At 47.6% G+C, this 12,260-nt stretch overlaps 1 protein-coding gene across 3 annotated transcripts in view; it reads right to left on the bottom strand.

The window, feature by feature from the left end:
- Positions 1-11,213, bottom strand: part of PIKFYVE (phosphoinositide kinase, FYVE-type zinc finger containing) — a 151,725-nt gene extending 140,512 nt beyond the window's left edge. For 2 of the 3 annotated variants that reach the window (XM_069983502.1, XM_069983504.1), the window contains exon 1: positions 11,124-11,213. The gene's annotated coding sequence lies outside the window, so the exon portion shown is untranslated. Of the gene's footprint in view, positions 1-603; positions 719-11,123 lie in introns of all 3 variants that reach the window. The other variant, XM_069983503.1, reaches the window with a different exon arrangement.
- Positions 11,214-12,260: the final 1,047 nt, after the last annotated feature.

Genomic DNA, 12,260 nt, shown 5'->3' with positions numbered 1-12,260 from the left:
GACTCTGCCGGTGGCTTTCTGACTTGATAATCCTGCTCTCCAATATGTAAGCACAATGAATACATGCTCTTGCACAGTATAGTGAGACATGGGCAGCACAGATTCAGGATGGCATGGAAAAGATTGAGACAGCCAGGCTAGCCACTCCATCTCCTATGCTGGTGACTTTCGCTATGTGGACAGTGGCATTTGAGTTAAGGGGGTGCTCGCCAAACACATTGTGAGGGGCCCTGATTCTCATTTGGTAAGTTATGTGTTAACCAAACTACATTAAAACATGTTCATTAGTCTTAAAGTTATAGCCAATATTTCCAGGACACCCTGCAATAAGTAAAGTGAATCAATGACATCCAAAGCCATGATTATTCTTTAACATTCTTGGTCAACAAGCTGCTGGGTATCCCAAAAGCCATTAACCACTATGGCAACTAATACAATGTCCGCAGGAACTTTGACATAGCCTAAATGGTAGTTCAGTCCACACTGTAATATGTTGGCACTGTTACACACTGTCACCAAGAATCTGCCACCTACCATTTATATTTCTATTATACCTCTAATAACCATAGCTATGTAGAAAAACAGTCTAGTAGTAATACTCACCCCGCTCTAAATACCCCGGGAAGACTGGCTTTCTTACTCCTGTCTCATCCTCCGGCTTCTGTCCCACGCCACAGAAATAAAAGGAAGCAGCCAAGTTCATACAATGACTCCAGAGCTGTATCCGATGGGAGGACAATGCAGCAGGAAGTTTAGCATGTGATGTTGATCAACCCCACCAAGACAACCAGCTGATGATATACCGTACACTCCTAATACAGAGCTACAGACTTGGCTCTAACCATGAGACTGTAAGTGAATTACCATGAGGATCCCAACTTTATAAACTTTATGCTTCGATCTTGGCTTAGATTAAACCCCATCTGTCCTCATATCCCCTGCCTTGAGGGGAAGAAAGAGAACCGAAGCCTCTCCTTGTAGCATAGCAGAGTTACAGGAAGACAAGATATTATAGAGAGGTTTGCTGGGGGGACATCCCTGTGCACTGACTGAACTAGAGGTCTTAAGGCACTGCCACATGATGAGGAAGGGAAACCTCAAAATAATTCAACAGTAAAAAAAACAACCTCCTTATTCACCACTCCCTCACAGATGCCCAGGGCCCCCATAGCACTCCTTAATGACCACTCCCTCAGAGGCCCAGGGCCCCCATAACACTCCTTAATGACCACTCCCTCACAGATGCCCAGGACCCCCATAACACTCCATAATAACCACTCCCTCACAGATGCCCAGGACCCCCATAACACTCCATAATAACCACTCCCTCATAGAGGCCCAGGACCCCCATAACACTCCATAATAACCACTCCCTCACAGATGCCCAGGGCCCCAATAGCACTCCTTAATGACCACTCCCTCAGAGGCCCAGGGCCCCCATAACACTCCTTAATGACCACTCCCTCACAGATGCCCAGGGCCCCCATAACACTCCATAATAACCACTCCCTCATAGAGGCCCAGGGCCCCCATAACACTCCATAATGACCACTCCCCCACAGATGCCCAGGGCCCCCATAACACTCCATAATAACCACTCCCCCACAGATGCCCAGGGCCCCCATAACACTCCATAATAACCACTCCCCCACAGATGCCCAGGGCCCCCATAACACTCCATAATAACCACTCCCTCACAGATGCCCAGGACCCCCATAGCACTCCTTAATAACCACTCCCTCACAGATGCCCAGGGCCCCCATAACACTCCATAATGACCACTCCCTCACAGATGCCCAGGACCCCCATAGCACTCCTTAATAACCACTCCCTCACAGATGCCCAGGACCCCCATAACACTCCATAATAACCACTCCCCCACAGATGCCCAGGGCCCCCATAACACTCCATAATAACCACTCCCTCATAGATGCCCAGGACCCCCATAGCACTCCTTAATAACCACTCCCTCACAGATGCCCAGGGCCCCCATAGCACTCCTTAATGACCACTCCCTCAGAGATGCTCAGGGCCCCCATAACACTCCTTAAGAGAGTACAAACAGGTGTGGGGCAGCACAAGGGTGCAGAAAACTGGGAGGGGGGACTATCGGAATGAGAAAGTAGAAAAACAATTTCTTCATTTAAGTAACCTTGGGGGAGTCGCAGGCAGCATGGGATGATTGGTTGTGTTACAGCTAATACATAGTACAGTGTAATAAGGGAAGAGACACCATCCGGGCTCAGCCCCAATTACTGCGTGACACACTTCGGCTAAGTTCACACATCATTAATAAAAACACATCAATAAAAACACAGGGACAGTCAAAAATGTCCAGCAGCTAACTGCAAATGCTAAGTTACATGCATAATGTAGATTTTTTCAAATGGCAACAATGCTATAGAAAAAAAATAAAATTAGGTCCTTAGCATAACATTCCATTGAAATAGTGGTAGGATGGTACCCACTGAGGGGGACATTTACAAAGCGTATGCCAGCAAGTAGGTGCAGATTCGCCCCCTTCCCTCTAGCGTACGCCTCCCGTACGCCCCGCTTGCCCAATGGGTGGGCTGTGGGAGCAGGCGTGGCCCCCTCACGTGCCTCTTTTATAATGATTAGCGCCTATTCGCAGGCGTAAATCATGATCCAAATCTACACCTGCTGGAAGCACATTTAGTTTGCTGGGCACAGGTTCGGGCGCCCAGGCCGGCCAGACTCACTAAGAAGCGTGCGCCTCTTAGTGAATCCTCCAGGGGAAAAGGGGCGGGGCCTGATATAAGATTGGCGTACTTATACGCCGGTCTTCATAAATCCCCCCCTATGTGATCAGATGCGATGCAAAGGACCTTATTTATTCAGTAGAAGAAGACATTGGGCATTCAACAGATTGGAAAACTAGAAGGCATATTCAGTATCAGTTCTATGTCCGGGGTCTTCCTCTACAACTTCCAGAGGTTTATTCACCTAGTCTGGCCCAAAAGGAATTATGCCACCAAGATACAGCAGCTTCTTCACTGCAGGTTACTTTACTTCTACCGAACTACTATGTGGGACATCGGGAGGTGGAAGGCTACAGTCCGGTTGATATATACACGCGCATACTAGAGTTGTGCCTATTGTACGACTCACACAGGTGCATTCTGTATGTTAACTAACCCAGAGGATTAACATTCTGCACATGCACCGCCTTTTCTGTTTCTTTTTACACTCTCTCTCTATATATATATATATATATATATATATATTTTACACACACACACCTTTATTTTTCTATAGTAGTATTGCAATTTAAAACATTTATATTCTGCATATATCTTAGCATCTGCATGTGCTGCTGGATATTTCTGTATTGGCTTCTTTATTTCGGACAAGTCAGTGTGCACCTGTGCAGTTATACTTGTTCTAGTTCTGCAAGGCTGGGTTCACACAGTGATTTTGCATTCTGATTAATGTATACATTTTTAAATGATTACTTTTAATGTACACAAAAACATGGCCAACCACATTTTTCCATACGTTAAACAGACCGCAAAAACAAAGCGTGAACCCAGCCTTAGTTAGAGGGACACGACAAAAGTTTTAACCAATCTGGATTTCACAGCCGAGACCCCCATCGATCAGGTGAACAAGCAGGTGAACGTGTGGTCTAATATTTTTTAGTAAAATCTGTTAATCATGGTAAAACACGAGAGGTTCTTCTAATGTGCTTTTTTTCTGCATTTCAAAACCACAAGAAGAAAAACTGTAAAAATGCAGCATTTGCAGTCACCCAGATTCCTAAAGTCACCGGCAGCTATCGCTGGCCTGTGGCCATGGTTCCCAACGCCACCTGACCTAGATGCCAGGACTGGAGCAAACCCATGGTGGCAGGTTTAAGACATGCAGAAGATTTAGGTGTAAGAGGATACGCATCAGGTATTGCTGCAATGTTATGTATAATGTACATATGTGCTTTGCTTACTCAGCAGTGACTCTATACTAAAGGCCTGGGATCATACCCTACAATAGCATAGGCATTTTGGTTTTCACCTGTGGCCTGAAAAACTCTCCGGAATACACCATTAATAAGTATCTAACCATCAGCAATCTCAAGAGTATGGACAGCTTTAGCCTGACTCACCAATGGAGGCAAGAGTCCTAGAAGTATCTAGGACACCATAAGGACTTTACAGATTTTTCACCATGCAGTCAGGAGATGGACTACAGGGAAAGAGTGATGAGACATGGTGCTGCAGGGAGTGGGCTTGTAGGGGGATAGCTATAATCCCAAAATGTGGTGGTGGCTTTGGGCGAGGGAAGAGATACACAGAGATACATGTGCTTCAGTGGGGAGAAATGGTGCAGTTAAGGGGAGAGTTAAGGGGAGATGTACTGCAATAGGGGAAGGGGAGATTTGCTGCAATAGGGAGAAGGGAGATGGTGCTGTGCGGGGGGAGAAAGACTGCAATAGGGAAAAGGGGAGATGGTGTTGTGAAAGGGGAGATGTGCTGCAATAGGGAGAAGGGGAGATGGTACTGTTATGGGGGAGCTGTGCTGCAGTAGGGAGAAGGGGAGATGGTGCTGTTATGGGGGAGCTGTGCTGCAGTAGGGAGAAGGGAAGATGGTGCTGTGAAGGGGGAGCTGTGCTGCAGTAGGGAGAAGGGGAGATGGTGCTGTTATGGGGGAGCTGTGCTGCAGTAGGGAGAAGGGGAGATGGTGCTGTGAAGGGGGAGCTGTGCTGCAATAGGAAGAAGGGAAGATGGTGCTGTGAAGGGGGAGCTGTGCTGCAATAGGGAGAAGGGGAGATGGTCTGCAGTGGGGGAAGAGGGGATAGTGCTGTGAAGGGGAGATGTGCTGCAGTGAGGAAAAGAGAGGATGGTGCTGTGAAGATGTGGGAGGGAGGACTACAGGGATATGGTGTTGGCATGTGGAAGCAGACATTACTGTGGCAAAGATGTAACAAAAAACTAAACTACAGAGCTCTGGAAGCAGTAAAGGCCATCCTAACCAAAAGGCACCTAGATATAGATCCAAATAATGTTAAACTGCATTCTATAATAAATTCTAAGTGTGTGTATAGCTGGTGGGCAGTATAGTGAATAGTCAGCCCCATGTAATGCAATGTGTTTCTGCATCACACTATGTCTGACATATAAACACACACATTATAGTATAGTAGATGTTTAATGTTAGAAAGGACTGAAAAATGCACTAACCTGATAAGAGTTCTGCTCCAGAGTAGGCACAACTCTACAGCGGGCCTGCTGATGAAATGTACTGCAGCCAGGCTCTCTACCCACTAACCGTTACAATGTGGTAACTCTTTGCAATATATTCAACCAACACGTGATCACATATTCTGCCTCGGCACATGAATAAAAGCTGAACTGCTCGACTATTGGGGAGCCATGTTTATTGGGATTAACATAAACAACTTGAGCAATGTGTTTCTGTGCCGTCTTCCCCAGGCTCAATGCACACCACACATTAGTTCCATCCATTTGACTAACAGGCTGATTGTAAACATGACATGGAGTTTGGAGTACACATACAACTTGTGATTACAAGATTGGTATTCAACAAATAAACTGTCACTAAGCTGCCAGAAAACCTAGATGAATGAACGTTTCAAGTACCATGTCTGGAATTCTCACTGCTGAACCTGTGTGTTCAGGGGAAGGAGAACCCAGGATTACTATGCAGGAGACTTTGTCACAAGGTAAAGCAGCAGTGAATGAGGACAGTCCTGATACTACACCACCTCTCACATCCAGTTGTGAAGTGTGGGGGGCCACAGTCCAAGCCCCTGCATACAATGCTCACAATAGGGGACATTTATCAAGTCCAGCGTGTTGTGAGTCAGGCTTAAAAATGTCCCCACAGTGCTGAGGTGTCCCCGCAGTGCTGAGGCTCTGAGGATTTATGTAGAGGTGCGTCCTGTCCGTGCACACAAAGTGAAACCTAAGCCAGCTCAGAGCTGGCCTAGGTTTCCTTAAAGGACAACTCCCACTAAATTCTTTTTTTTTGCTTATTTAACACACATTACAAAGTTATATAACTTTGTAATGTGGTTAAATACCCGGTCTGGCCCCCTTCCCCCACTTTCGGACCCCCCCCCCCCCACCATCCTCTTCTCCCGGGCTCCATCTTGAGACGACGACGTCAAAGCCGGGGAGGTGGTCCGGGTCTTCTTCCTCCTCGGCGTCTTCATGGAAAGTGAATGGGATAGAAAAGGCTGCTTGTGCACATGCGCACCAGCAGCCTTTTCATAGGCTGGAGCGCATCACATGGCTTCCAGCTTGCTCAGCCCTGATTGGCTGAGCTTGCTGGACGCCATGTGATGCACTCCAGCCAATGAAAAGGCTGCCGGTGCGCAAGGGCACTGGCAGCCTTTTCCATCCCCTGGTCCCGGAAGTGAGAGACATCGCTGGACGGCGGTGAGGCGGACGGCGGGCGAATCGAGTGGCGATCGTCACCGGAGGGATGGTGAGTATAGTGTCTGTGTTTGGGTCCCGCGGGAGTTGTCCTTTAAAGTGACTGTACCACCAGGCCCAGGCTGAAGCACTGGAGGCGGGCTGACCCACCCTTAGTGGGAGGAAACCCCCGCCCCTCCATGATAGGGTTCCATTGATTCTAACGGAGTCGTATCATGAAGGGGCTGGAGTTTCTTGCTACTAAGGGTGGGTCGGCCCCCCTCCAGTGCTTCAGCCTGGGCCTGGTGGTACAGTCACTTTAAAGTGACTCTGTACCCACAATCTGAGCCCCCCAAACCGCTTGTACAGACAGATAGCTGCTTTTAATCCAAGATCTGTCCTGGGGTCCATTCGGCAGGTGATGCAGTTATTGTCCTAAAAAACAACTTTTAAATTTGCAGCCCTGTGTCAAATTGGAGTGGCCTAAAATGTCGGTGCCCAAGCTTTGCACCGCCCCTCCGTCCTCACCTCCTCACCAGGGCTGTGGAGTCGGTAAGCCGCAGCTCCAACTCCGACTCCTGAATTTTATCAGGACCGACTCAAACTCACGACTCCTGCTCCTTCATAAATGGCCAGTCATATACCAGGGGAGTAATTTATCACACTGGCTCAGCAGCTTCTCTCTAATGTGCTACATGATCCTGCGGGAACTTCTCAGTGAATAAAGGAATACTGTATATAAAGCAGATTCTCCTGTGTGTGCAGTGGATGGAGCCAGTCTCTAGCCTCCATGTCCTGAACAACTCACAACTAGACTAGATGGAGCAGGTGGTCTTTTCCTGCTGACAGTCTTCTATGTTTCTAACTAAATATTCACCATACTTAAAGAAACACTGCTAACAATGCCAGATACCTGTAATATAGAGGTCAGCCATAGTGATATACAGGGAGTCACACATAGTGGTATAGAGGTCACACATAGTGATATAGATGGTCACTGTGGGGGCACGCAATAGCACGCACACACACAGCCTGCTGCAGCCATAGCATATACACACACACACACACACAGCCTGCTGCAGCCATAGTGCACACACACACACAGCTTGCTGCAGCCATAGTGCACACACACACAGCTTGCTGCAGCCATAGTGCACACACACACAGCTTGCTGCAGCCATAGTGCACACACACACAGCTTGCTGCAGCCATAGTGCACACACACACAGCTTGCTGCAGCCATAGCACACATACACACAGCCTGCTGCAGCCATAGCACACATACACACAGCCTGCTGCAGCCATAGCACACATACACACAGCCTGCTGCAGCCATAGCACACATACACACACACACAGCCTACTGCAGCCATTGCACGCACGCACATGCACACACACAGCTGCAGCCATAGAACACTGAAGAAAAACACACAATCTTCTACCAGAGAGAAAACACCACACTGAGGACAGAGGTTACTGCTACACTACTTATGTCTTCTCCTCCTCCTCTATATTACACAGGATATCTTCATATTACACTGCTGCTCATATACAGTCATCCTGCTCCCCACCCTCTTCACCATTAGAAATACCCTGGGCAGTATATTTCCTATTCATCACTTGTGTGAACACTGCACAGGTGCCTTAACGATCCAACACCTGTACAGTGTTCATACAGGTGATAAATAGGAAAAATCCTGCCTGGGGCATTCCTAATGGTGAAATCTTGGATTAAAAGCAGCTATCTGACAATACAAGAGGCCACTCCCCCTCTGCATGCTGCCGCACTCCCGATTACACCACCCCCTGCCTCCCTCCAGCACAAGCGGCACAGAGAGCCCACTTGCAAATAATGTTTGTGAATAGATTTATGTACAAGTGGGCCCTGTGCGCCATATAATTATTGTCCCCCAATGTGTTTAAAGTGACTGTACCACCAGGCCCAGGCTGAAGAACTGGAGGCGGCCGACCCACTCTTAGTGGGAGGAAACCCTAGCCCCTCTATGATAGGGTTCCATTGATTCTAATGGAGTCACGTCATGGAGGGACTGGGGTTTCTTCCCACTAAGGGTGGGTCGGCCTGCCTCCAGTGCTTCAGCCTGGGCCTGGTGGTACAGTCAAGTAATACCTCGGTTTTTGAATGCTTTGGAACTCAAACTGCTTGGTATTCGAACGAAAATTTACCCAGAAGTAGTGTTTGGAATTCGAACTTTGTTCGGTTTTCGAATGTTTTTGCGAGCGTGGATGGTGGGTTGTACCTGGCGAGTTAAGCAGTGGTGAGGCTTCACATACATTACAGTGCTGTATAAGACTGCTGGAGTGCATATACAGTGCAGTAGTAGTACAGGCAGTGCACCACCATCTCCCATACATTACAGTGCTCGGATGGGGGGGGACGCTATACAGTAAAGGATGGGTGAGGAGTTGGTGACTACTGTACTATAATTGCTGGTTCTGATGAACATTTCTTATGTTTAATGTCCTGTACAGTATAGTGATTATACTGAGCACTTATCAGTGTAATAAATGAGTATTGTAGGTAATTATTGGTGGCTGCTGGAACCAATTCATCACATTTACATTATTTCCTATGGGAAGACACTGCTCGGTTTTCAAACTGCTTGGTTCTCAAACTGCCTTCCGGAACCAATTAAGTTCGAGAACCGAGGCACCACTGTGTGTGTATGTATATATAACCAGCGATTAAATAACTCTAGCAAACACATTTATTAAGAATGAGGAACTTTTATGAGTAAAATTTTATTACTCCAAACCAACCTGTTCACTTATTTTTTACAGTACATACTTCTGCTTTCTTTACCTTATGGTCACATCGCTTCAAGGGGAATTCCATGTTCTGACACATCACCTACACCAGGAGTGTCAAACTCATGGCTCTCCAGCTATTGCAAAACAGCCTAAAGCTTTGGCTGTCCAGGCATGATGGGAATTGTAGTTTTGCAGCAGTTGGAGGGCCGCAGTTTTACACGACTGATCTACACATATCAGAGGATAAGAACTGCAGCGATGTTGTGCTTCTTGTCACAGATTTCACTGATAAAAAACTCAGCGCTCTCCAGGGCTCCTGGGCAGCCGAGTGTCATCTTATCACGACATATCAACCAAAATAGAAAATAATAACGTTTAAAGAAAATTATCAATATTGAAAGGATTATCATAATGGCTATAGGTCACATAGATGGTTGAGATTTCAGCACTGACATTGTGACCAATCTCTAGATATAGCCAGGAGAAGCTTACAATGATGCCTGACATGTCAAAAGGTTTCTTAAAGGGATATTCCCATCCCAACTCATATATAGTGGTGCCTTGGATTACGAGCATAATTCGTTCCGGGATGGCGCTTGTAATCCAAATCCACTCTTAAACCAAAGCACATTTTCCCATAAGAAATCATTGAAATGCAGACAATTGGTTCCACACCCCAAAAATAATGATTTATTATTCAGAATAACATGTAAAACTAATGAAACAAACATTCAGAAACAGCAGAATATGTGCTATTATAAGTTACTGTACAGTAATGGAGAGGATGGGGAACACAAGGGCTGACAGAGACTGCAGGGAGCATGAAGGAATGGGCAGGGCAGATGTGGGCACATACATGCAGCACTCTCTGTCCGGGGAGAGAGGGGTTACAGCTATGGAGAGATTACCTCCACCGTCCTGTCCCCTGATGTAAGCCCCAGCCTGAAGTGGATCTGCCATGATTTGGAAGGTGAGGGAGACTTCCTGGGTCAGAGTACAGTGCTGTAGACCCCACTATGCAGACCATGCCCCTCCCCTACTCGCACTCCCACCCAGTACAGGGAGCTCTTAAACCAAGGCGATGCTCTTGAACCAAGTCACAATTTTGAAAAACTGTGAGCTCTTAAACCAAAACGCTCTTAATCCAAGTTACTCTTAAACCAAGGTACCACTGTATAGTTCAACTTACACTGCTGAGCTTGGTAGCCCCCTCTATGCATCAGCATGCCCTGTTTGCTGGCTTACAGCGAGGAAATGCCAGAGAGTAAGACCATAAATATTATAGATTGGGAATCAGGATACTTCACCTTTGGTTTGGTGCGGTCCCCCTCTACTGCTACTGCATCCTGGCAAAACCTACTGCCAGTAATACCATACAGTATTACTGGCCTGACTGTATGGCTATTGGGCCACCATGTGTGGCCTTGGCACATGCACTGATGGGGCATCACATATGGGATGTTGGTGAGATCACCAATCCAGAGTCTATCCCTGTACAATCACTATAAAGCGGGGCATCCCATCATAGCCTTATTCTGCTGCAGTGACTAGGAGGTTCATGGTGCAGCCCCCAATATGGATGGTATATGCTGGCAGCTAGTCCCATAGAGTTACCCAGGTGGCTGTAACCAATCTGCCCCACTGGTCAGGACTTACAGATGGATACTGAGCGCTAACACTCTACTGACAGCTCTGCACAGGAAGGACTACAACTCCCCTACTATACAGAGATGACAGCCAGGGAGATGCCCTGACCAGCCTGGATGGCAGGTGACAGCCGCTGCTGCCATGCTCCGGGGGTCAGCCAGGTGTCCATGCACAGATGTGGCCGGTGATTCCCGCACAGCCTCCTGGGTGAGCGGGCACACAGTACCAGTGATGAGAGCCGCCTATACCCACAGCACAGTATACATGCCGGTACCGAGCAGCCCCGGCTGGTACAGGGCCTGCTGCCAGTGTTACCTGGTGGGTGGAGCGGGGGCGCGCTTCCTGCCTCATGCAGATGCCCGGACAGCTCGGCGGTGGCCGCTGGTTGTGGCTGCCGGTCCCCTCCTATGGGCTGTGGATGGGAAGGCAGCGGCTCCACTGCTCCTCGCCGCTTCCTGTTCCCTGCGAGCCGATCAGCTGACAGATCACACAGCCAGGCAGCAGCAGTCGAGGCCGAGCTTCTTCAGGCATAAGGAGTGTATCGCGGAGCTATCGATCGCAGCCAGAGAAGAGACTCGTGCGAAGTGACAGTTCACGTAACCGCCCGGGACGTCAGGGATTCCGGGTCACGTGACACATGTCATCCTGGTCCTCACACGTGACCGGGATCCTTCTGTGCAGTGTGGAGGGTTATAATGTGACACGTAGGATTTATAATGAATATGCAGAGTTATTAACGAGGCTGAAGTTGGTTTCTTATTCGGCAGTTTCCTATTCAGAGGATTTTTCTTTTTCCTGTTTTAGCCATTATTCTTACAGAAAATGTATAATATTAATACCCTACCATAAGTGAGGGGCCCTGAGAGGACTGGTGATAAAAATGGCCAAAAGGACCCAAGGTTGGCATAAAAATGGGCATCAAAGTTAAAACACTAAATTCTGATTTAAAAATAAAATTGACTTTGGGCCACTGATCTCACACTGATAATACACAGAGAGGGATGCCCCGCATCACAACCAAGAGAGTCCAGCCTGGCCCAAAGTGGTTCTGGGTATAAAAACTGGCATCAAAGTGGGCACGTAGGCATTTTTCCTAATTTGAATAAGTAACAGCTGTTTTCAAAGGGTTAAATGAGTTTGGGCCACTGATCTCACACTGATATTACACAGAGAGGGATGCCCCGCATCATATCCAACAGAGTCCAGCCTGGCCCAAAGTGGTTCTGGGTATAAAAACTGGCATCAAAGTGGGCAGATTGGCATTATTTCCTAATTTGAATAAGTAACAGGTGTTTTTAAAGGGTTAAATGAGTTTGGGCCACTGATCTCACACTACGTACACACAGGTAAGGATGCCCCGCATTACATCCAAGAGAGTCCAGCCTGGCCCAAAGTGGTTCTGGGTATAAAAACTGGCATCAAAGTGGGCACATAGGAATTTTTTCCTAATTT

This window comes from Dendropsophus ebraccatus, chromosome 9 (genome assembly GCF_027789765.1).
Source record: "Dendropsophus ebraccatus isolate aDenEbr1 chromosome 9, aDenEbr1.pat, whole genome shotgun sequence".
Lineage (NCBI taxonomy): Eukaryota > Metazoa > Chordata > Amphibia > Anura > Hylidae > Dendropsophus > Dendropsophus ebraccatus.
Note: the sequence above shows the minus strand (reverse complement) of the source record. Positions and strands in the feature narration are given on the sequence as shown.